Genomic DNA, 22,887 nt, shown 5'->3' with positions numbered 1-22,887 from the left:
GGTAGTAGGTCATGGTTTTCACGTGCACAGACATTATAATTTTACTCAAAAAAAAAAAAGAAATGAAAACCGCGATTCGGTACAAATGTGTGTGAACCTATATTAGCTGTATATTGTGATTTGTGGTTATCAAAAAAATGTGCTTTCTATCGGGATTTTGTTCGCATATGCTTAGATTAATGGGCACTTACGTGTGCACCGCGCAACGTTTATAATAAAATAAGAAAAAAAAAAACCTAATGATAATAATAGTATAAGTACTACACGCTCATCGAGCTCGTAAACGGCGCATATGCGATGGCGTCCATCTATTGTATACTTGCGTGGAGTTTTCGAGATCGACCACAACGGTGGCGAATATGCGACTATATAATATTATAAAACTGTCTCGCCGCGGTCACTGTCACACGCGATCGGCCGTGCAGAGCTATAATGCTATACATATACGTTATATCGCTATATTAAAATATTATGTATGGAAGAGATACCTTTACACGTTATGCTTATATTTTGCGCGCGTAATTAGGTCGGAGAATCGAAACCGACGTCGGTCGGTCGTGTGTATAACGTACACTCCGTCGTGTGTTCAACGTTATAAATTATTATCATTGTTATTGTCGTCGTCGTGGTTGTTGTTGTTTGTTATTATTATTAACATTATTATGCTATCTGCACGCCCATCACAGTTTATAGTAACGTTACCCCCTCTCCCTGACACGCGTTGGAATGTGTCGTCTATTCAATTTTGAAGTGTATATACCTACCTACCTATAGTGTATATATATAGTACACCGATGGATGACTGACCTGATATATTATAATCTGTCGCGAAAATATGATGGACGATTTCTTCTGCAAGAACTTAAAAACAATTGATTTCGTTTCAAAACGAGATAATAAATTATGAGGGCGTATGGAAAAATATTTTAATGTTATATATATATATATATGTATGATTCGTAGCCTATATTATAGTAAATTCGTTTGAGGTCAAAAAAACAAAAGTTTTAGAAACCACTAAGATTAAAATGTGCCAACTACATTTTTGGAGACGTTAATATATTATTTTAATCGCGCGACTATAGTTCTACGATATACGAATTCCGTTTCCTTGATTTACGTGGGTATTATATGACTATATTATAATAATAATATGTAAATATTTGTGTGTTCCAAAATTTACTGATCGGAAGGTTAACAATAAAATGATTATATTAAATTCTTTAAAATAATAAAAATGTCAATAGGAATTCAAATGTACCTATATCATACGCCTAAACTATAAACTGCAAACGGCATATTTGTTGTACAGTAACACCCGGCTACCGTAAAATAATATGATATATTAATTACAAGTTGTAACATTGGGAAACTATACTCTTGAAATTTGATAATTTTGTTTTATTTATTATTCCGAGCAAACGAAACAATTGTCTTCTCGTATTTTATTGACATAAGTTTTTTTTCGCAATTTACGGAGAGTTGAACGTCCGCTGCAGCGATGTCGCGTATATACAGTTACCACGGCATCATCACGCGTATTATCTTGATCGTCTTAAGTGTGCTTAACAGTAAACAATGTTAATCATTTAAACTCTATATTTATATTATATTATACCTACATAAGACATAACATATTAAGCTAATTTACATAAATTATTAAACATATAAAAAACAAATATTACTATAGGGATCTCGAAGAAAATTAACAAAACTACACAATATCAATTTGTGTGCGACTATCAAAGTCTCCACTAACTCAAAATTCAATATTACCCAGAAAACGATATTATTTTCAATAAATAGTCTACTAACCAGCAGTGGTCGATTCAAGGTGTCCATCTCACTTGACTGTTACAAACCTCCAAAAAAAAAAAAAAAAAGGCTAAAATGCTAACTTGTACAGTGTTATAGCTAAAAGTAATGATTATTTTAAACGAATATAACTTGCATGCAATTCAAATAGTTTCTTTTAAATTACGTAAGTAATACGATATATTTGTACACTACGCGTATATTTTTGTATATCATTGTTTCTGTGAATTTTCGATGAGTAACGTCATGCGTTCTTCTTCCGAGCTCATCAGCGTTTTAATGAACGTTCTCCAACAAGAATATTAACTGTTTTTCATTATTATTAATTGTAAACATTTACTTTCACTCTCATCGTCTATAACAACAATGAATGTATTATAATAGTTCGGAAGTGTTTAAATATCCGCTCGTTCCAATGAGCCGGTCTAGCGCGCGTCTTCAAAACAAAACAAACGAAAAAAATTGAACTTCACATGATAAATATAATATATATTTTCAGCTGATTGAGGATAAGATTTTGATATTTATAGTTTCCGGTTTTCATTATTTTAGTGTTGCAGTTTAGATACCTTTACATCACTTTATAATAATGCTATAGATACCGGAATAACATCATGTTTGTGTATTATTAGTAATAATGTCATTATGTTATAATTTTAAGAAGGAATTGTTGGTCATTATTAGAAAAACAGTTTAAAAGAAAAACAAAATATCGCATTATAATAGAGATTGAATTTTTTTTTCTAGACAATGTATTCAGCGTAACTAATCATTATATTATAATTATTATGTGTATACCAACAGATAGTATATAATAATATTCATCGGCCGAAATTCGGATTTTTACTCGAATACCTTGTTTTTTGTCGACATCCTGCTGATGGGCATAGAACATACCTAACATAAAAAAAAAATTGAAACCGTTATGTTTAACTATCATCATATTTGCTATCGTGTGTGTGTGTGTGCATGGGGTGGACTTTGGAACGATAAAAAAAAATTTCAAAGATACCGAAGACGGACGTCGCCGTTGCCTACAGTTGGACATGGCGTTATCGGCAGTGACACCTGCTCGCGCACGCGATAAGGTTCACCGGCGACGACGGACAACTCGAGCGGAATGATTCGGTATGCTCCCCCTCCCCTTTCTCACCAGAACGATTTTCCAGAGACCAGGGGCGTCGGTGCGGTACCCGACTGTTAATTTTCAACTCTTCCGCAAACTAAACTGCGTCACACATTTCATCGTCAAGTTCACGGCTATATAATGTTTACACGTATATATAGTAAATTATATTTCCACAATACATTACGAACACCGCTATAGCTTATGCATCTATGTAGTATGACTAATTCATTAGTTAATTCATGAATTGAAAACGCTTTCGACAATTTGTAATTTGATTTTATAAAATATAAATTAGGGAAATAGAATTATTGTACGTGCGCGCGAATGCGAGAGAGGTCGAAAAAATTAGGCATCTACGAGCTACGACAACGACAATATATTATTATATTACATAAATTCACTTTGTATTTTTTATAGTTTTCATATCATGGTTATACATAATTATTAATCACAAGATGATCTTAACTTAAATCGTTATCAATTTCAATATTCAGTAAGTTATTTTTAAATTCGACAATTGTTTTTGATTTTGTTTACATTTTATAAATTATTTTCATTTAAAAAAGTTGAAACTTCTTTAATTCTCAAATTGTTATTGATATTTTTATAAACTTAGCAGCTGGCACGGTACTGAAACCTTACATGAAGTACATGTGTGATGATAAGAACATGATATCCACAGCGTGGTAGATAGAAGAAATACGTCTTGTGTAATGGGTTATTATTATTCATATTATTATCGTATGATGTAGATGTTTGCAGTATGAAATTTCACGCTACAGACCGCACCGGTAATGGTTAGATGTATTTTAAATTTTAATTATATAGAACCTTTTAATTAAACGTTACGGATTTTCGTTTTCAATGAAACATAATACTATCATTTGGCAAAGAGAAATCTTACATAATATAAAATTTAAATTTATACCTAATCTATACTTTTGATAGTCGATTTCGTTTCACCAACCTAATAATAACAATAATCATAATACTAATAATTAATAACAATCTAAATTGCACTAATACCTACGATTTCAAAATAATAGATCTCTCTTAGAATATAATTTCAATTTTCTAGATTTCGTTTCAAGACACCGCTGTAATACGATCTACTGGGTATACGAACTACAAAGTGGTGTAATCACATGAGATATACTTACACGAATGTAATACATAATAGTTATATATATATAGTGTATATGCACCCATTATAGTTTTTCATTTATTCCTTTCACTTTTTATTATGGCCGATTCTAACTTGTAAGCATATAAGCTTACTATATGTACCTCCGTTTGTTTAAGTTTGTGTAGTAATAAAATATGTTATGTTTGTCCACTAATATCGTCTTTAATATAAGAATTTATAGTATACACATGAATTACAAATGCAATAAATGTGTCATAAATTAATAGTATATAAAAATAAGAACGCGTATGCTTAACAAAAGTAAGCACTATGAGAAACATTTTGTGTTCGCTAAAAATTATTTAATGAAACCATCATTATTTTTGATTACATTACCTGATATATAGACGTACCGTTAAATGTAATTTCTAACCTTTTGAGAGTTCCTAATGCTGTTTAATCGTAAAATGTAATAACATGGTTTCTCTAGTTCAAACTAAAGTATCTAGTATGATATAAATATGAAATAATTGTAAATAATTAACTAACTACCATATTAACTAATACCATATAGGAAATTGAAAAGTTTTACAATGAAATGAAGTTGTTATATTTAATAGTACAAAATATTTTGAAATAGTTTTTATTTTATTACTGTTTTTATAATCAGTAACGATTTTAACCAATTAAGTTGGCTTATCCGAAACCACGCATGTGTATGGCGCACGTATTATAGATTCCCACCTGTTTGTATACACGATTTTCGTTTTTTATTCGTATAATGAATTAATATTACATTGATGAATAAATTTAAATAATAAATTCGCATACTCAACACAATGGTATTCGACGACGATTTCAAAAATCATTCATCCTTGCTGAGGCATCACTGTAGTCAAACGCCCACGACACTACAAAAGGTTGTCGTTGTTTTTAATTCACATCGAATATGCAAAAACAAATTCAAACGTGCTCTAAAGATTATTTTTTCGCCTTATACAAAAGAAGGAAATTATGTTTGCTCATAATGTTCGTGACCTGAATGACTACGTGCTCCGCGAGATTAGTCAACCACGATTTATATTCCATCAATCGAAATCGTCGTATATCATAATATATATTATAGGTATACACATCTTATTATATATGCCGTCTGAATATATTTTTAAAAAACATTCATGTATCAATTTTAAAAATGCAGTGTACAACTGGTTTTTTGGCGTCAAAATCGAACAAAAGCTTGGCATACCGTAAGAATCACATGAATGTAAATGAACAATATTGCAGGTCAAAGATATTTCGGATTTTTTTTCATATTGTAAATAAAATACAATATAATACTAGAATATTATATATATAAATATAACAAGTGTTCAATAAATTTGTAATCTCATAATATTACTGTGAGCATATTTTAATAGCTACATGCTACATGGATCAATAACAGATAACACTGCTATACATTTTTATAATGCAAAATATTTAATGACCTCATTAATTATATATCATTTTATTTTTTATCAATTCCTATTAGTCCGTTTTCAGACTTATTGAATAATATATTTGTATATAATTTACCTGTGGCCAAATGAGTAATTATGATATTAAATTAATTTAACGGGTTTATAATATATTGTATGATACAATATACACGTGTGTGCACATTATTTGTGTTGAGTACGTTTAATTGATAGCATAATAATGTACCAAACTAGACAGAATTTTTGCGCGTGCCTTAGTCCTATCAACAATTATAGCCGTTGAAAGTCACTTTATGAGGTCAGAGAATTTATTTTTATTTTTTATTTCTATTGCACTATTTGCACTTTTTATTCGAACATCTATTGAATGGGAATAATGTGATGACAGAGTAGGTTAATGAAATATTGAATACTACTAATGATAGGACCCAGGGCACTGCAGCACGCATAGTGTAACTGTGCAAATATTATCGCCGTGTGTGTTTCCGTTTGTTATCGTTGTCGTTAATAAAAAAAAAAAAAATGGCACTTCTATAGGAATTACCGTGAAAATTACCGTCAGTCACTACAATTTACAATCGTTTTTTGAATACTAAATATTTATAACACAATATATGCATATATATGATTATGACCTACGCAGCGTTTCAAATCGCGTTTGTGTGATTACTAATTAGTCATAACAATATGTGTAAGTGAAAAAATATCATTCTTGCCTCCGTATAGGCGTGTACAATTAGGAAACGACTGTCGAAAATCAAGTGCAAACTGCGCGTAAAAAGACACTTTTAGTGGTTTTGCAATATTTGTATACAATAATTCAATGTAGCTATTATTTTATAATGCGTTTTATACTTATGACAAAAATCGACGATAGGTAGTGCAAAGTATTATGCAACGAATGGCAGCGTTGTTTTTAATAATAACAACACAATAGTTCTGTTGGAAGAATTAAATTGTCTTATTTTTTTTATTTCGTTCTTTTAATTAACATAATATATATTAAAACACGGAGATGATATTTACTTCGCAGTGTTTTCGATTAGGTAATACGTCGAATGCATGAAAAAAATCACTTTTGTTTAAAAATGTTTTTACTATCCACCGAAAATAATTTGCCGTATTGCGTCCGCTTAAGGAATATTATTAAAATTGTTACAAATAAGTCGTGCGTACTCGCAGTATTTACGTTTTACGATAATATTTTAATATATTTACTGTTTAGTTTATAAACATCATTAGCATATTATTATACAGCTCTCGCGTCCTACGTTTGAGTCGTGGAGGGGGGCTGGAAAATAAATAAAACAAATACGAACACTACAGGGTGATAACGAGGCGGCGGGGTAAATCACTGTAGAACGAGCGGTGCTGCTGCAGCGTCGTCGTCGAGAATCGCAACCCGTTTGCCTTGGAAGCATTCCGGCTCATTTCGCGGGTCGTAATATTATGCGTCTTTGCGTGCGGACACAATGATATGTTTTCCATACCCACACCCGCGATACCTGTGTTATGCGAGCACATATGTGTGTATAGGATGTCTCAGTAGTGTGATTTGGTTAACAATTTTTCTTTCTTATAACGGACATTCAATCCGCTCTTCTGATGTCCTCAGCGGTCTCATTCCTCTGATACGAAAATGTGTATACAAGGGCTGATACGATTTTTGTTTTAAATATTTTCAACAGAATATTGACAAAATGTCAAACCTTACCTAGTAATATTGTTATAACAATTACGGTTCGCGATGATAACTATCATAGTCTTATCATCATGCTAAAATTTGATTTGGTCGATTTTGATAATCGATTTTTAATGATTATTTACTAATATTTTTCTTAAATAAATACAACGTTAGGACCCCAATGATAAAACACCCCAATTACGCAACTGGGCTGCCTTGTCGAAATCGATAACTGCAGTTTACCAGTTTATACACTTTATATACACTTTGGTCATCATTAAATTGTACTGGGAAGCCACAGTTTTATTATAATTTATATAATCCACAGTACTACAGCTCTTGATTCACTTCAACGGACTCAGCGAATTGATGGTGTTATATAGGTATTAAATAGTATGAGACGTATATCTTATTAAATATTTCAAAAGTACGATTATTACTCGTATGACCAATATAAGTATTCAAAATTCAAATATAAATATTGTGATTATTACATTTTAGCTGGGCGGAGGTTAGATGGCGGAATGTTTACCACCTATGTGCTATATATAATATAATGCGAACAAACATAATATATTATATTATGAAAGAAAAAACACGGAAAAACACCCTGTATATTATTAGCATTTATTGTATAGGTGGAGGTAGAGTTGCTGCAGCTGCGAACCCATTTATTGTTGTTGTCGTTGTTGCCACTGGAGTGTTCCGTTCAAGGTCACATGCCAGCCAGGTATCCTATAGCCGACGACGACGACGACGACAAACCTCGCAAGAGGGCTTATGGAAGCGAGCAGCGAGGGACAAAAGCGCCTGTTGTTAGGAACGCCTCTCGACGAGTTTATATTATATTTGTTATAATAGAATTTAATCTCATCCGTCGTTAGATGTGTTGTTATTGTGTATTTCTGCGTGTGTATATTGTGTTTGCGTGCGAGTGCATTTGGGTCATCGTCGAGCCGACCGCTTTTTACATCTCGTATATATTATATTGTATAGCACGTCATCGTGAACCCTGATGGCACATGATATATAATAATATCCACTGTAATATGTTATTAGTTTTGGTTTTTTTTTTTGGTAGTCTAATCAGTCTATGTTATATTGCTACACCCGAAGAAGACCGTTTTGTAATGTGTACGTATTGTTAAATCTCGGATTTACGAATTGTGTGCAATGTGTAACGAAGCTTCGTACATCTCAATCACCACGGCATTTCAACATTTATTTTGACTTCATTTTTTTGTGCGGGAATAATGCATTTATATAGATACAGTTGTTGTTATACGACGTGTTTTCAGCTGAATTCTAAATCTAGCTAAGCTACAAAAATATAAATTGTACGTGTCTTACAATATGATTCAATATTTAACGTCGAGTTAATATTATGCATGGTTTTTGAATAATATAATAATAATACAATTATGCTAACAACTTTATCCCAATACGTTGTTATTTATACATGTTACATTCCAACATATTAACTGTACCTACCTATATATTTATTGTGAAAGTTTAAAAAAAATATAGTATATCATGAATTCATGACAATATATGAATGAAAATTTATTTAATGTGAGAAATGTAATATAATATATCGTGATTTTTGTACCTCGCTGTGACATTATCTTAAGCCATTTTAAACGCGGTTGTCACGTTGAAGTGAATCAATTTAATAACCATTTTTCCATTTTTTTTTTTTTTTATTATTATTAATTTATTTCACATGCCATTGTAAATTATAATTTTTTTTAAAAACGTAATAACCAATGCAATCATATGTCTTTGTCACGCTCTAGTTAGATCGGAAATCTAAAGAAGCCTTTGCCGCCAATTTCTAGATCGTATATTTACGACGCGTGTACATGTATAGATTATATAGATACGCATTCATACTACGGATATCTATATAGGACCCCGGGTCGAATGATTAATCGTCTCGAGATCGCATAATGACCCACACACACACACACATACGGCTATTGATGTATTACGAGGCAAACGCCATCGTAGCGAACCTCGTTCTGCAAGATTTTATACGCAGTTGCAAAACTAACCAGGATACCGTGGGAACCATTTGTTTTACATCGTACGTTGATATATATATATAAGTGAAAAATAACACAACTTACGGTTCATGTAACTTATACACTAGCGCCTTAACATTCTCAAATTTCTTATGAAAATAGATAATCCATTTTAAACTTTCGTTTTTTAATCAAACTTTCCACCATAACGGATTCATTCAATCCACGCAATTTGCATAACCATCAGTGGCGTCATTATAATACACGATACAACTACTATTGTGTACTTATAATTTATATTTATTTTAGTTCAAAATAATAATTATGTGATAATATTGAATTACACACTATATTGCTATATTCTGCGGTATACTATATCGCGTTTAAAAGAGGCGTTTCAGCGCATAGCTGCAGCTATTTTATGTTTTGGTTAATTGATTATAACCGAACAGAAAATATTTTCGAAACTATTTTTTTTCCATCACCTAAATAACATGTTAAAAAATTACAAGTTAAATTAAAAATAAATAAGAGTTTCAAACATCGCATATGAATATTAAAAGCATTATATTTAGGCAATGTTTTGATAAAGCGAGTATAATAAGCTTATATCTATATATGTGCCTAAAATTACATATATTTCTCACGTGAGATGACAATAATTATTATTATTGACCGCCAATGTTTATTTTCTAATTTCAAACCAGTCTTTCAAGTGTAAACACCGTTGTAGATTTGAGACTAGTTATCGTTTTCGGTTGGCCTATTAAAGTTGTAGTTGCTGCCTAATCGTGTTAAAGATTTCGTTTTGTCATTTTTATTTTTTTTCACAAATAATATGATATCCTCAAACAATTGAAATGTATTTCATCGTATTTACGCGTCGTCGTCGTTGTTGGCAGTTTATAGCATAACTCATAACAATTAAAATTTCTCAACGTTCATTCCCGGTTGGGTCGTGGACTCGTGGCACACGATACCATCGTGGTCCAGGAAAACAATAGACCGACCTAGTATTATTTCGGTATTGAAATATTACATGGCGTATTGTTTCGGGTGTTGTGAAATTGACGCCGTTGTTTAATTGACCGCCGTGAACTGTACGCGAACAATGGGGGGCCCCTCGGCTTATATATTATACAGGTACGATCATCGCGCGTGTTGTTTTATGTAAAATTCTATAAATCGTAAATACTCGGAGATCGTAGTTTTGCATATTTATGAAAACCATGTTGTACACAACACATTATAGTAGTAATATAATAGAGGTGTATTAAATATTCGTACGTATGCAGTGTACAGTGGTACCTATATAAACACACGCGTTTTTGGTACACACATCATTATGCTGTACGACCTTCCAAGGTCAGACGTTGATGAGAATTTAGTTTTCGCTCACAGCGTAAATATAAAATATTCGTAAAGCTAAACGTATTATCTATTGACATTATTTTCGTATGCATTTTTTTATGTAGTCATTTCTATGTTTGCAACTACGTTTCTATGATTGCACGTGACGCATTAAAATTTTTCAATATAAAAAACTAGAAACTAAATTTAAATATATACGGTCGAAGAAAGCGTCTTTTAAGCATAAAGAAAAAGTCTGATTGTATTTTGTCATTTATAATAGTTATAACAATTGTTTGTATCGGCATAAGTTTAAGGTTATAAATTACAATTTATATAATATACAAAATTGAAGTGTAAATGTCAAATGAAAAGATATTAAAATATGACTTTTAAGTGCATAAATATTGTTATTTTAGATTTCGTATTTGTAAGGTAATGGCTAATGTGAAGTTGTGAAGTTAACTAAGGTTTGAAAAACTAATTTACTTTCTCCAACCAAAATTAATAATTACTATTTATTCTATAAAGTATAGGTATATATAAAGTGTATTGTCAACACACATAATCAATAAAATAGAATAGAATTATTGTTTCCTGATAAATAAAAAAAATGGAGTAATTGAAATTATTGTACAATAAAAATGTGTATAACGGTGTTAAATTAATATTATTAATTTAAACTATTATTGTTTCAATGCATTTTCTCTGAAGGCACTTTTATTGTGACATAAAAAAAATACAATCAACTTATCAAATTAAAAAGAATGGTAGATAAATGTGAATATAATATAATATTTGTATTTTTTTCTAACTTCTTTTCCCTAGTAAAAAAATACAATACATTTGCGAATTATATCATTCGCTTTATACTTAAGTTTTTTTGACAGATGTCAAGTATCACATTTTACACGGAACCAAATAGTTTTATTTTAAAAACTACTCGTTGTTTACCCATCAAAAATCATCTCCCAACTGATTTTAAACCGCATCAATACGTAAGAAATATATATTACACTACTGCTACTGCAGTCATTTGGGTTTAAATTGCTTCGTCTCCGAACCATTGACCTTGTTAATTTACTCTTCCGGTGCATAAAGACAGCAATGGAAAAACGATAATCATTACAAAAAGTTTTTTTTCCTGTCGACTGGAGAAGAACTGTGTTGTCCGACGATCCGTATCGGCCTACGGGCTACTAGCGATGAGAAAAAAAATGCTTACAACGATATACTTACTGTTGGTTTTTTATCGGTCAACAACGATGTTGTATAACAACTTCAGCGAATTGTTTATACAATAAATGTTCGATAAATCATGAGAATCGTATACTAAATTGGTACAGTATTGAAAAAAAGAAGAAAATTAACCCAAAGGACGTATACAATGAGAAAATCGACGAGAAACCGTTGCTGATTATTCATAAACTAGACCATAATATCAAACGGTTCGCGTGTTCTTCGATGTTTGCAATTCGACGATTTTTCGTTTGTGAAATGATTAGGTGGTATATCTATATAACTAAATCTACCGCTATAAAGTACTATTACTGTACTTATATACTCGTGGTTACTAGTTAGTACTCGTATATATCGAATTTGTTGTATATAATTTTATTTGAGATACATACTGAGAAATATTGAGTGAAAGTGAATGGTTTATAATAAAAAAAAAAATGGTCGAACTACATTTGGCAATGATTTTAATTCTGTTGAACGTGCATATGATGCATATTATATATACATAGTTGAAACGTCACTGGAAAGATTCACTTTTTCTTATTGTCAATATTACTTCATATTATCCATCAAGTACACGCAGAGTCAAGTATTACATCTATATGTTGTATTTACCTATATACATATAAGTGCATTAACGGTTTGGATTGCATTTGTACCGTGTGTGGTTTTAGATGTATGATAATAACGATGATTGAAATCCGCGTGAGAAATAAGCAATTCCATGAAATTTGTAAGAGTGCAGTGTTTGTAAGAGAAAGAATGAGAGAGAGGTATCAGCAATCCTATAGATGCAAGACGAGAGAAAAACGAAATTCTTCTATTTGAAAATTGATTTTAATCGTATAATAGAAATCGAAAATTAATTTACTCTTTTGTAATGAGCATTGATGTCTCGTCAAATGAATTAATAAAAATACTCATTTAGATAATAATTTAATTGTGAATGCTGATTGCTGATCAGTGATTACTGATTATAATAACCGGCTGTTAAATAGGTACATTATATTGGTTTATATTCAATGTGGCAAACGATAAAACAAAAGGTTTGAAAGTATTGAATGACAAAAGATAATAATTTTTTTTCCTCTTTCTGTGCAGAGTATAATGATTTTCGCAGATAAATTGTGGTGTCTTTATATATTTATTATGAGTTATAACGTAGTTATCTTGAATATTGAAATAATATCATTTATTTTGTTTATCAAAACATAAAAATAAATATAACATATAATGTATAGTTTAATAAACCTGTACCTGTAGCGTTGTGTTGTATTTATACATTACTCGTGGATATTTATAATGAAAACATTTTCCGCAAAAGTTTAAATGTAGGCTAACCAACTCAAGCGGGGTCGTTTACCTTCAGCAGGATTTTTTCTACCTATATATACTGTGTCATCCGTATTTAAGATTAGCTCGTGTCACTCGATAAGGAATCGAGAGAAAGTGGATAAAAATGTTTAATTTAACAGAAACTCATTGTTTTTACTTCTGTAATCACTTAATCGTTTTTTATTCGAAATGTATTATTTCCATTCACACATATATCTGTAATGTATTTATAACATATATTTATTATTTATGTTGCATTACTTAACTAATCAATATGTATTTTTATTTTTACAGAACAATTCCAAAGATACAAATTTAATAAAATACAAACTCATCATCATATAGGGTAAGTAACTAAATAAGGATAAAAACCATATAGACATCGTTGTATTGTATGATAGGTACACGTTCATTGATGTTTTATTGACCAAACGGTATATTGACCGTTTGATGTTATTGATATTTGTATTGTATATTATTTTATACCTGAATAAAGTATGAGTAGTGTATGTAAAATGTTCAAAAATTTTTCCTATTCACTAATTCATTTATTTCAATACATATTTACTCCTCACAGTCTCCATACTTTGCAAAAAAATAATATATACAATTTATAAAATATATCTATATATATATGCAGAAATTCGACATATGATATGACGTATAGATCATAAAGTAGGTACATAATATATTTTAGAATAATAAAATGTAATCAATAAAATATAAAATTAAATAACAAAAAAATTAATTATGCTAGGTCATATAGTTAGCGCGAACAACTTGGTAATTAATGTTTTAATAAATATTTTTTTTAATACAAACTGCCACTTTTTATATTTTTAACCCCCCGCGGGCTTTCACGAAAACTGATTTATGCTGGTTGATAAAAAAAAAATAATATAAATGATCGATAACAAAACAAAAAAGTGTCTTGTTTTTAATGATCGTGATAATATGATATTCTATTGGCCAATTCCAATGAAGTAATAGTTATAAAATTAAACGTTTTCCACCACCAAAATATTACGACAGTATGCACATAGGAGTAAACTTATTATTAAAATATAATTATATATATGTACATTATAAATGGTGTATCGTAAAGGTATGATAATTTTATACTTAAATTCAGATCATTGTGGTACACTCTGTATATATATATATATATATATATATATATATATATATATATATATATATATATATTTCAATATTTTATATTACATTATACTATTATAGTATTAAACTACTATTGTAACTGAAGTCATATAGGTGACTTAATGTCGAAATAATTGTTTAGATTAAAAAAAATGTTATTAGTAATTCTAACTAAATAATACTTTTATAAAAATTAAAATGTATTGTGAATATCTTGAACTATTTCATGAAAAATTACGTATTTTAATTTAGTTTTATAAAATCATTTATTTTTTTTCAATAAAAAAGTAAAATAAAATTATAATTAATATTTTTGAGATTACATTTATGTATTTTATCGAAATATTCGATATCGTGTTTTCGACAAATAAGCATTTTCATAAAAAAATTAGTATTATCTATATAGTTTTCATTCATATAGTTTTAGTGATAAATTATGTTTTTTTTTTGTGAAATTTAGATTTAATATGAAGAGTTTTTAAACGAACGTTCACATCAAATGAGTAAAATATTTTTAAACGTTCATAATCTTCATGGTATATTTTAGTTACATTGCTACAATATATTTCTAGGGTAAATAAATAAATAATAATTTAATTTCATATTGAATTTATACTAAATTATCATAACTTTTTAAGATTTATGAAAAAAATCCATAAAACCATTGTTGATAAAACTATTGCAGAGCGAGGTTTGTGGTAATGTTCTATTGGTCGGCCTTAGGATACTTGAACCCCAGGCTCATGAAAACACAATATAGCACGTTATAATGTTAATTGTAATAACATTAGGTCACGATTTTCTCTATAATTTTTTATAAATTGTTTTTGGTTTTTGCAATTTAAGATCTACCGATTATGACCTGGCGGCAATACTTGTTGATGGTAAAAGGTGAAAATCAAACGTTTGAAAAAAAACTGCGTTCGTCGTCCTTGACAGCTTCTATTTATCAATACCTACATGCTAATTATAAATTACCATTAAAAAATTACTACTCCCACACTAAATACCATAATATAAACATAACATGTATTCTTGTAAATTTTATTATATACATTATATTATAAGCGCATTACATATATCTATCATATATTTTTTACATTACGTAAAAACTACTATTAATAATTATGAAATTAATTTAATAAATTTGAAAACTCTTTAGAGATTTCACATATAATTGTTATTGTTCATACCTATTACAAAAATATTACGTATTTTAATGTAACAACGGGCAATTTTTGTTATTTTAATAGGTTTTTCTGTGTGTGAGAATCAAATTAAAATAAATCCATTTTTTCATAAAAATTATAATACAATTTAAACTAGATAGCTTTCTAAGTTGTTAAAAACAAAATAAACAATGCATATTTACAGCATTTTAAATTAAGTATAAATTAACGTAAAATAATAACCATTAATTATTATAAAAGTTTTTAAAATTAAAAAAAATTAGAAGAAAAAGTAATAACACTTGATATTTAAATAATTTATTATAATTTATTAAGTATTTAATAGTATTTCAAGTATTGTGTAAAAATGTCCATATCATAATTATTTTATTTTAAAATAGTCTATTTAAAAATAATTTATAATAATCTGACGATCTATTATGAATATATCTATCCATAATTATATAAGATATAATTAAGTAAAAAATAAAACAAAATGGCTAAGCTCCTCTTCACTCCCCCGCAGCAATCACCTGCATAACATAAATTCATAATATCTGTTTACACCTAGGGTTAGTCTAGGCTATAATTACATTAATAAATTTTTGTTCCGCAATCTGCTACGGCATTGATTTTTTTAATATTATTGTCTTTTTAATGATATAAGCTGCGCGACTTCGATATGAAACCCTAACCTTTTTCACGACATGATATAAAAAATAACATTTACTGCATTTTTTTTTTTGTTTCGTTACCTATTATTTCATATTTTTCCCCACAATAATAAGAAACGTGATTGTTTCAAGAATGTAGTGTACCTATACACATAATATTAGAAACTGGCGGGCATATTAGGTTTCCGTGTCTATCAAAACAATATTACCGCTGGTTATCACGATTCTCATTGCTGAACGATATAATAACTAATACATAATATATTTTCACGACAATGTTTTAAATTATATATGCACCACAGTGTTCTACAACCGTTATAATGTGTCTAAACGTAGTAGTATATACGGCTGCAGACTGCAATATATGCGTAAACAACCGAATGCTTGCCGATGTATACGGGTGTCAATACTTGGTGTAATAATATGTATTATGTATATTGTACTCGTATAATATTATATTGATCATATTATCATCGTATAAAAACTTTTTTTCACGCACGTGAGTTTAAAATATTCCTCGGAGTGGGAATTTCTTTCGGTAATACTGCACTGTATTATATACGCGATACGACCAGCAGCTGCGGATTCTAAATAATATAGTAGGTACCATAATATTGAAATAGATTTGTCGTGGTATACTAATATGTGAGCTGAAAGATTTGGCGAATTAAATGGCAAACGAAATGACCAACAAAATTTTCGTGTACCTACGCTATAATATTTTAGCATGAATGCGTTTAATAAATGGCATATAGTCACCAGGTTTCTAAAATTTACATCAAAGACCTTCGATATAAAAAGTAGGTAAATGTTAAGTATAACACACGCCTCATCATCTCTCTCACAAAAAAAAAATTGTCAAATCGTCATCATTCCAATCATACTTATCATCATGCATTAACATGTGGGTGTAAATGGAATACATGGCCACAATGGGGATATATTTTACTTACTTCTATGATTGATTATTATTATTTATTCACACACATAACATTTTGAATAATACGCAGATAAAATTATAAATCCGTTTGGTTTTGGTATACCAGAGAAGCAGTTATGCCAATATTACATTTATTTTAACTATATGCATTTTTTTTATTATACGTAATTTCTTGTATATTATTTTATACATACCGTTATTTATATAATTATTATAATACTTTACAATATTTTATTACTTTTACAATATTATCAAGTCGTGGTGTAAACCTGCATGTATAACCGTACTGCAAATTCTAATCGGAATTCGGGCAGACGTTTGTCATCGTCTAGCGATGTAACGAAAGTTTGAAACGACGCCCCTGCAGCAGTCTCATGGCACGCGGAGAAAGGGGTTGACAACGATACATCGTAATAACACAATATAATACCCAATAATATTTTACAACATGATGGGTTTTCACTTTTGCCGACAAGTTACGTGTGTTATGCACACCACATAGGGCCGGATTATATTATTTATAATATATCGGAATACGATATAATATAATAGATCCCGAGGCGTATATATGGGTTTCTATTGCGGCGCGAAGTACCTATATATGCCCGAGGCTATCTCGATTTCCATTCGACATGAGGCTTTCGTCGGAAATGATATGCGTACAGCTCGGGGCCGATCGTCAGGCACATTACATATATTGCATATTATTATTATCGTGTGTGTGTGCACATGAGAGCTCGGCGCGTTTAATGTAGTAATAGTGCGTAGGACCCCAGGCCGGAGTGGACCGTCGGTGAAATTACCGTTAAATTACGCGATCGGTGCCCGCAGCAGCGACACCCCTTTCACTCTCTTCCTGTTTACGAACGACGTATCGAAATATTTTTCATTTCGTATATACATAGTTTTTCGTTTTTTTTTCCATCACCTGAAATGCCCATGACTGGTTCGCTGACGAATCGCGCACGGGCCATCAACCTTCACATTTCACCTGAACGTCGATCAAATTAGTGTACAACTTATGATTATCCGCAACGATTGTCATTTATATTATTAATTATTACGTATTACTTTCTCTCGCTCCCATCTTCCGCAGCACCACGGATAAGACGATAACGTGCAGCGTGTTATGTCGACGGCGGCGGATAATCGCGGAACGACGGTGACGCATCACATAGCGCACTCGATTAGGTTATAATACTAAACATTACAAATTAATTTTCCATAATAAAATATATAATACTTGGCACATTAGAGTTAATTTTAATTTGTATTTTTTATATATTTTGTAAAGAAACACTTTAAAATAAAAAATTGTTTATCGCTCGTAGCGATCCTGTTTTTGGTATTTTATAACCGTAGACTACCAGTAGAGTAAACGACTTATCAGTGGTAACTGTATAGTATATAGTCGTTATACTATATAGTTTATACAAATCGCGGCTTTTTATCGTTTGAAAATTTGTTTTATTTCGATTTGTATACCTATTATAAATTATAATACATATAGTTGGTCTTCCTTCCCATAGTCGACAATATATAACTTACTATGAATGTCGGCGAACGATATTCCAACTTTTTATTATACGAGATTTGTTTAAATTCACATAGTTAAAATTAAAACATTATATTATACACGATTACAAAAAATATTAAATGTTAGCTTTACTACTATATTTACTTACTAGGTAAAATAATATATATTTGAATGACTAGTAGTGCTAGTACAATATATAAAATTGCTGTAAAAAAATAACCAGTTTACTGTGCTCATCCATAAATCAGTGTAAGTACGTAGAAATGTTGGTCACATGAGTCACATGACTAAACTGCTGCCAATAGTATACATTGCAGTTGAACTGCAAAAATATGCCACGGTGAAATTATTGTCAGCAATTTTTATAAAAGAAATTACCCATTACAAAATGAATAAATGTTTGAAAAAAATCTAACTATCAAACAAACATTATATTATAGTGTCTATACTAAAATTGACAAATCTTTTATGAATTATTCAAGCTAGTATAATAAAACTGTCAACTATTACTTATAACGATAAATAGATATATTATTATGTGTCTTAAAGTATGCTCTATATAGCAATTCCAGCTACTTATCGCATAATTTTCCTCGTTAATCTTTATTAATCTATATAGTTTTAACTTTAAATATGTACCTCTACTTAATTGTAGGTATATAAAATAAATTTTCTCATGAAAAATAATCTATGTCGATAGAAAATAATAATTAAAATTAAATCAATAATTTATGTTTTTAAAATAAATATAAAGCTATGAATATGTTATGATATGAACAATGTCAATCAATTAAGAAAAATTTCATTTTTGTATAAACGCAATGGCACAATATAAACCCTTTTATAAAAATTATTTTATCAAGTTTTACTCAACTAGGTAATAAGTATATTGTATTGATCTGAATGTTGAGTACCTATATTATATTTTAATTTAATGTAATTTTTAATTAATTAAAAAATATTAATAGTATACCGGGATACTGAGATATCGCGTATTTATGATTGAACAATATTTTTTAAACAATACGTAATACTATTATGTCAGTGTACACTTATTGTTGTGTATATACATTTTCTCAAAACCAACCTCCTCGTTAATGACGATGTTACACATAAACCACATTCTGTGCATTTGTCGTGAAAAATTCTGTTCGAAACTGTTTTATCGCATTGATACGGGTTAGATAAGGAAATTGTCCGTGATACCGGTCAGATTGCAGTATTACACAAAATATATGAGGGCAGAGCCGGCTGTAGTAATAAGTAACGTAACTTATAATATCTATGACAATTATTTAACATCTCGACTTGTCTGATAAAACGTTTTGAGTTACTATTATTTACCTCAGTTAAGGCAGTGCTTCTACCACAGTTATTATTGTATGACAGTATACAGTTTCTTTACAACCCATTTTTTTTTATTACACAAACCAAGTAGTGAAAATTTATACAGAATGCGCGCCCTCGTACTTAACGAAATAAATATTAGCATATTAGGACAAATTTACATTGCTTATAAGCGTACGTCATATACCACCGCGAAAATAATTTAAGAAAGTGTACGTGTATTAGTCATTCGATGTTTTATTGAATGAGCACAAAACACATGTTTCGTCCCGGTCGGTCGTCACATAAAACATGGTGTTTAAGTGTTCCCTTAGTGTGCCTATAGGTACATAGTACCTATAATATATACTTTATAATTATTGCTTACTTATAATATAAAGTGACTACCTATATAATACTATAACTACAGCGTTCATAATAATAGTTTGATATCATTATTAACGTAATATGGCTAACCGGTAACCACGGTTCATAAATATTTTTTTTATAAAAGCTGCATAAAAGACGGAATACCTACTATAATTGTTATTATTTCGCGGCAGTACGTTTAGGTCGTCGTTTCTTCGTCCGTGCGATGAGCGCTGAATTTTCCGACGAATTTGCGTGGAGGTTAAGACACACGCACCGCTATCTTCAGCATCTTGTGGTTGTATTTTTCGTGGTTCCGGAAAAACGCGCACGAACAGTGTTTCCGACAAGAACAGTTTTAAGTAGCTATATTATAAAGGTAGCAGCAGGAGAATATAATTTGCATAGAGCGGAAGCTGACTGTATAATTGCTAATCGTGTACCTTCTGTTCACAAAAATAAATATTTACAGAGTGATTTGCCTAACATGCTTACCTACATTTTATGCTTTAACTACCCCATGCATTTATTGAGATTTTGATTTTTAGAATTTTTAAGTATTCTTAAAGAGGCTATATTTTTGAATACTTATATTATCTTAGTAAATACAATAAATTCTAATTCCTTAATAACGGCCGAAGATGTTAGCAAACGATATAAATGATCAGTGTACTTACCACATTTGGGCTAGGCAAGTTTAAAATCTCACTGGATCTCGAGCGACAAATGACAATTACATATGTAGTGAAGTTCTTTTTATAATGCAGACAACTTGTAAACTCAATTTATAGGTGACCATTATTCTATAATATACTTGTAAACAGTATATTTGCAACAAACCACGCATAACTGCTTATTTTCATCTAATATTGTCAAATATATTTATCAGTCTTAACCGTCGAGTTAAATTTTCTGTGTCATTTCAATAATATAGGTATAGATATAATACGTAATAATGTAATCGGTATAATTATTGGCGTACCATGTATTTCGTCAAGTGTGGTCAAATTTGCAACAAAAGTCGTTGTGAAAATAATCATCATAACAACAGTCTTACGGGGAGGGTGTGTGGAACGTCGTTTAAAAGACTACACAGGCACAGGAAGAACGAGTGAAATTTTTTCGTGTGTGGGCTTGCGGACAAGTCGCGGTGGAAAAGAGAAAGAATTGAAAAAAAAATTGAAATACCCGCCAAAGACAATTTTATTATTTATTATAATATAATATTATGTGTTTCGAATACTTGTCGTTATTTATTGCGATCGCGCGGTGAGCCGAGACGCGACGGCGGCTAACGCTGGCGAGTCGAGCGATTGCAACGGCGGCGACGTTCATTTCCGCCGCCGCTAGCGTGTATGGCGGGGAACGCAGCTCGATGGTGCAATAGCGCGCGTCTCTCACACTCCATCGCTATCGCTCTCACTCACTCTCTCTTTGTCTCGCTCTCTCTCTCTCTCTTAGTCGATCACTCTCTTGGTCTCTCACTTATTCTCAGTCGTACAATAACGGTCTCTCGCCGGAACCGACCCGGTAACGGAACACACACGCAACACGCGTCTCGACGTGTGTTGTACAGTACTCGCGGCGTTCCTTCCGAAACAAACAACGACTGCGCCGCGCTATCGGCGGTCATCACGTGTCTCGTTTCCGCCGCGGTCGTGTTGTTCCTTATTCGCGAGCGCGTGTGCGATATCATCCAGTATATCGCGCAAAGTTCGTGTGCGGCTGGGCGCGTGTTTGTCTGGAAATCGAGATTTTCTTTTTCCGCTCCCTAGGATTTTTTCTGCGAAAACCGTCCCGAACGCCGGTCGTGTGATATACTCGAAGAGTGTTCCGTGAACGTGTTTCGTCGGTCAGTCTTGAAAGCGTTTTTTTACGACGGCGGCAAGAGAACCATTATTGATTAATCCTTTTAAGATGATGGATTTCAGGAGAATACATCGGAAAATGTCGAGGTATTTTGTATTATTTGTTTTTTGACAATTAATTTACGGTATATTACGTCCGTGTACATAACAGAGCACCGAGTCCATTAAATCGATTCGAAAACTATGCCAATATAATATAGTATATACTATTAATAGTATTTATGATCAATGATTTTTCGAGTGTACTAGTTATAAACATTGAATGTTCTTCAAATCATTAGGGTGGGAACTCTTTTTCTATTTATATTTATGAAAAACCTATTGATTTTTACCGTGATTTTCTTTAACAGCTAAAAATACAAATTTACCAAATATCAGAAAAATTGAATCATAATATTATTGAAATGATAAATAAAATTAATTATTACGTATTACTTTTTGATATCGTTTTGAGACCCAATTGATAATATTAGATACTTTTGTCCAAAATACAGGCAATAATATTGAGGTTTGATCCAATCGTATACCTGAAAAACAGAAAATTACTTAATATTATAATGTTATAGGCAAAGTTTATAACTGTTCGTCATTTAAAATACGTGATGTGCATTAGAATTAGGCATAAGCTATCTACTCGTATTGTACTTTCAAACATTGAAGTAA

The 22,887-nt window shown here is 30.7% G+C and overlaps 1 protein-coding gene across 4 annotated transcripts in view; it reads left to right on the top strand.

Moving 5' to 3' along the window:
- LOC113554254 overlaps positions 1 to 22,887 on the top strand; it is a 58,215-nt gene that overhangs the window by 23,395 nt on the left and 11,933 nt on the right. For 3 of the 4 annotated variants that reach the window (XR_003405248.1, XM_026958009.1, XM_026958008.1), the window contains one exon: positions 13,478 to 13,529. The gene's annotated coding sequence lies outside the window, so the exon portion shown is untranslated. Of the gene's footprint in view, positions 1 to 13,477; positions 13,530 to 21,897; positions 22,312 to 22,887 lie in introns of those variants that run through there. The other variant, XM_026958010.1, reaches the window with a different exon arrangement.

Source organism: Rhopalosiphum maidis, chromosome 2 (assembly GCF_003676215.2).
Source record: "Rhopalosiphum maidis isolate BTI-1 chromosome 2, ASM367621v3, whole genome shotgun sequence".
Taxonomy (NCBI): domain Eukaryota; kingdom Metazoa; phylum Arthropoda; class Insecta; order Hemiptera; family Aphididae; genus Rhopalosiphum; species Rhopalosiphum maidis.
Note: the sequence above shows the minus strand (reverse complement) of the source record. Positions and strands in the feature narration are given on the sequence as shown.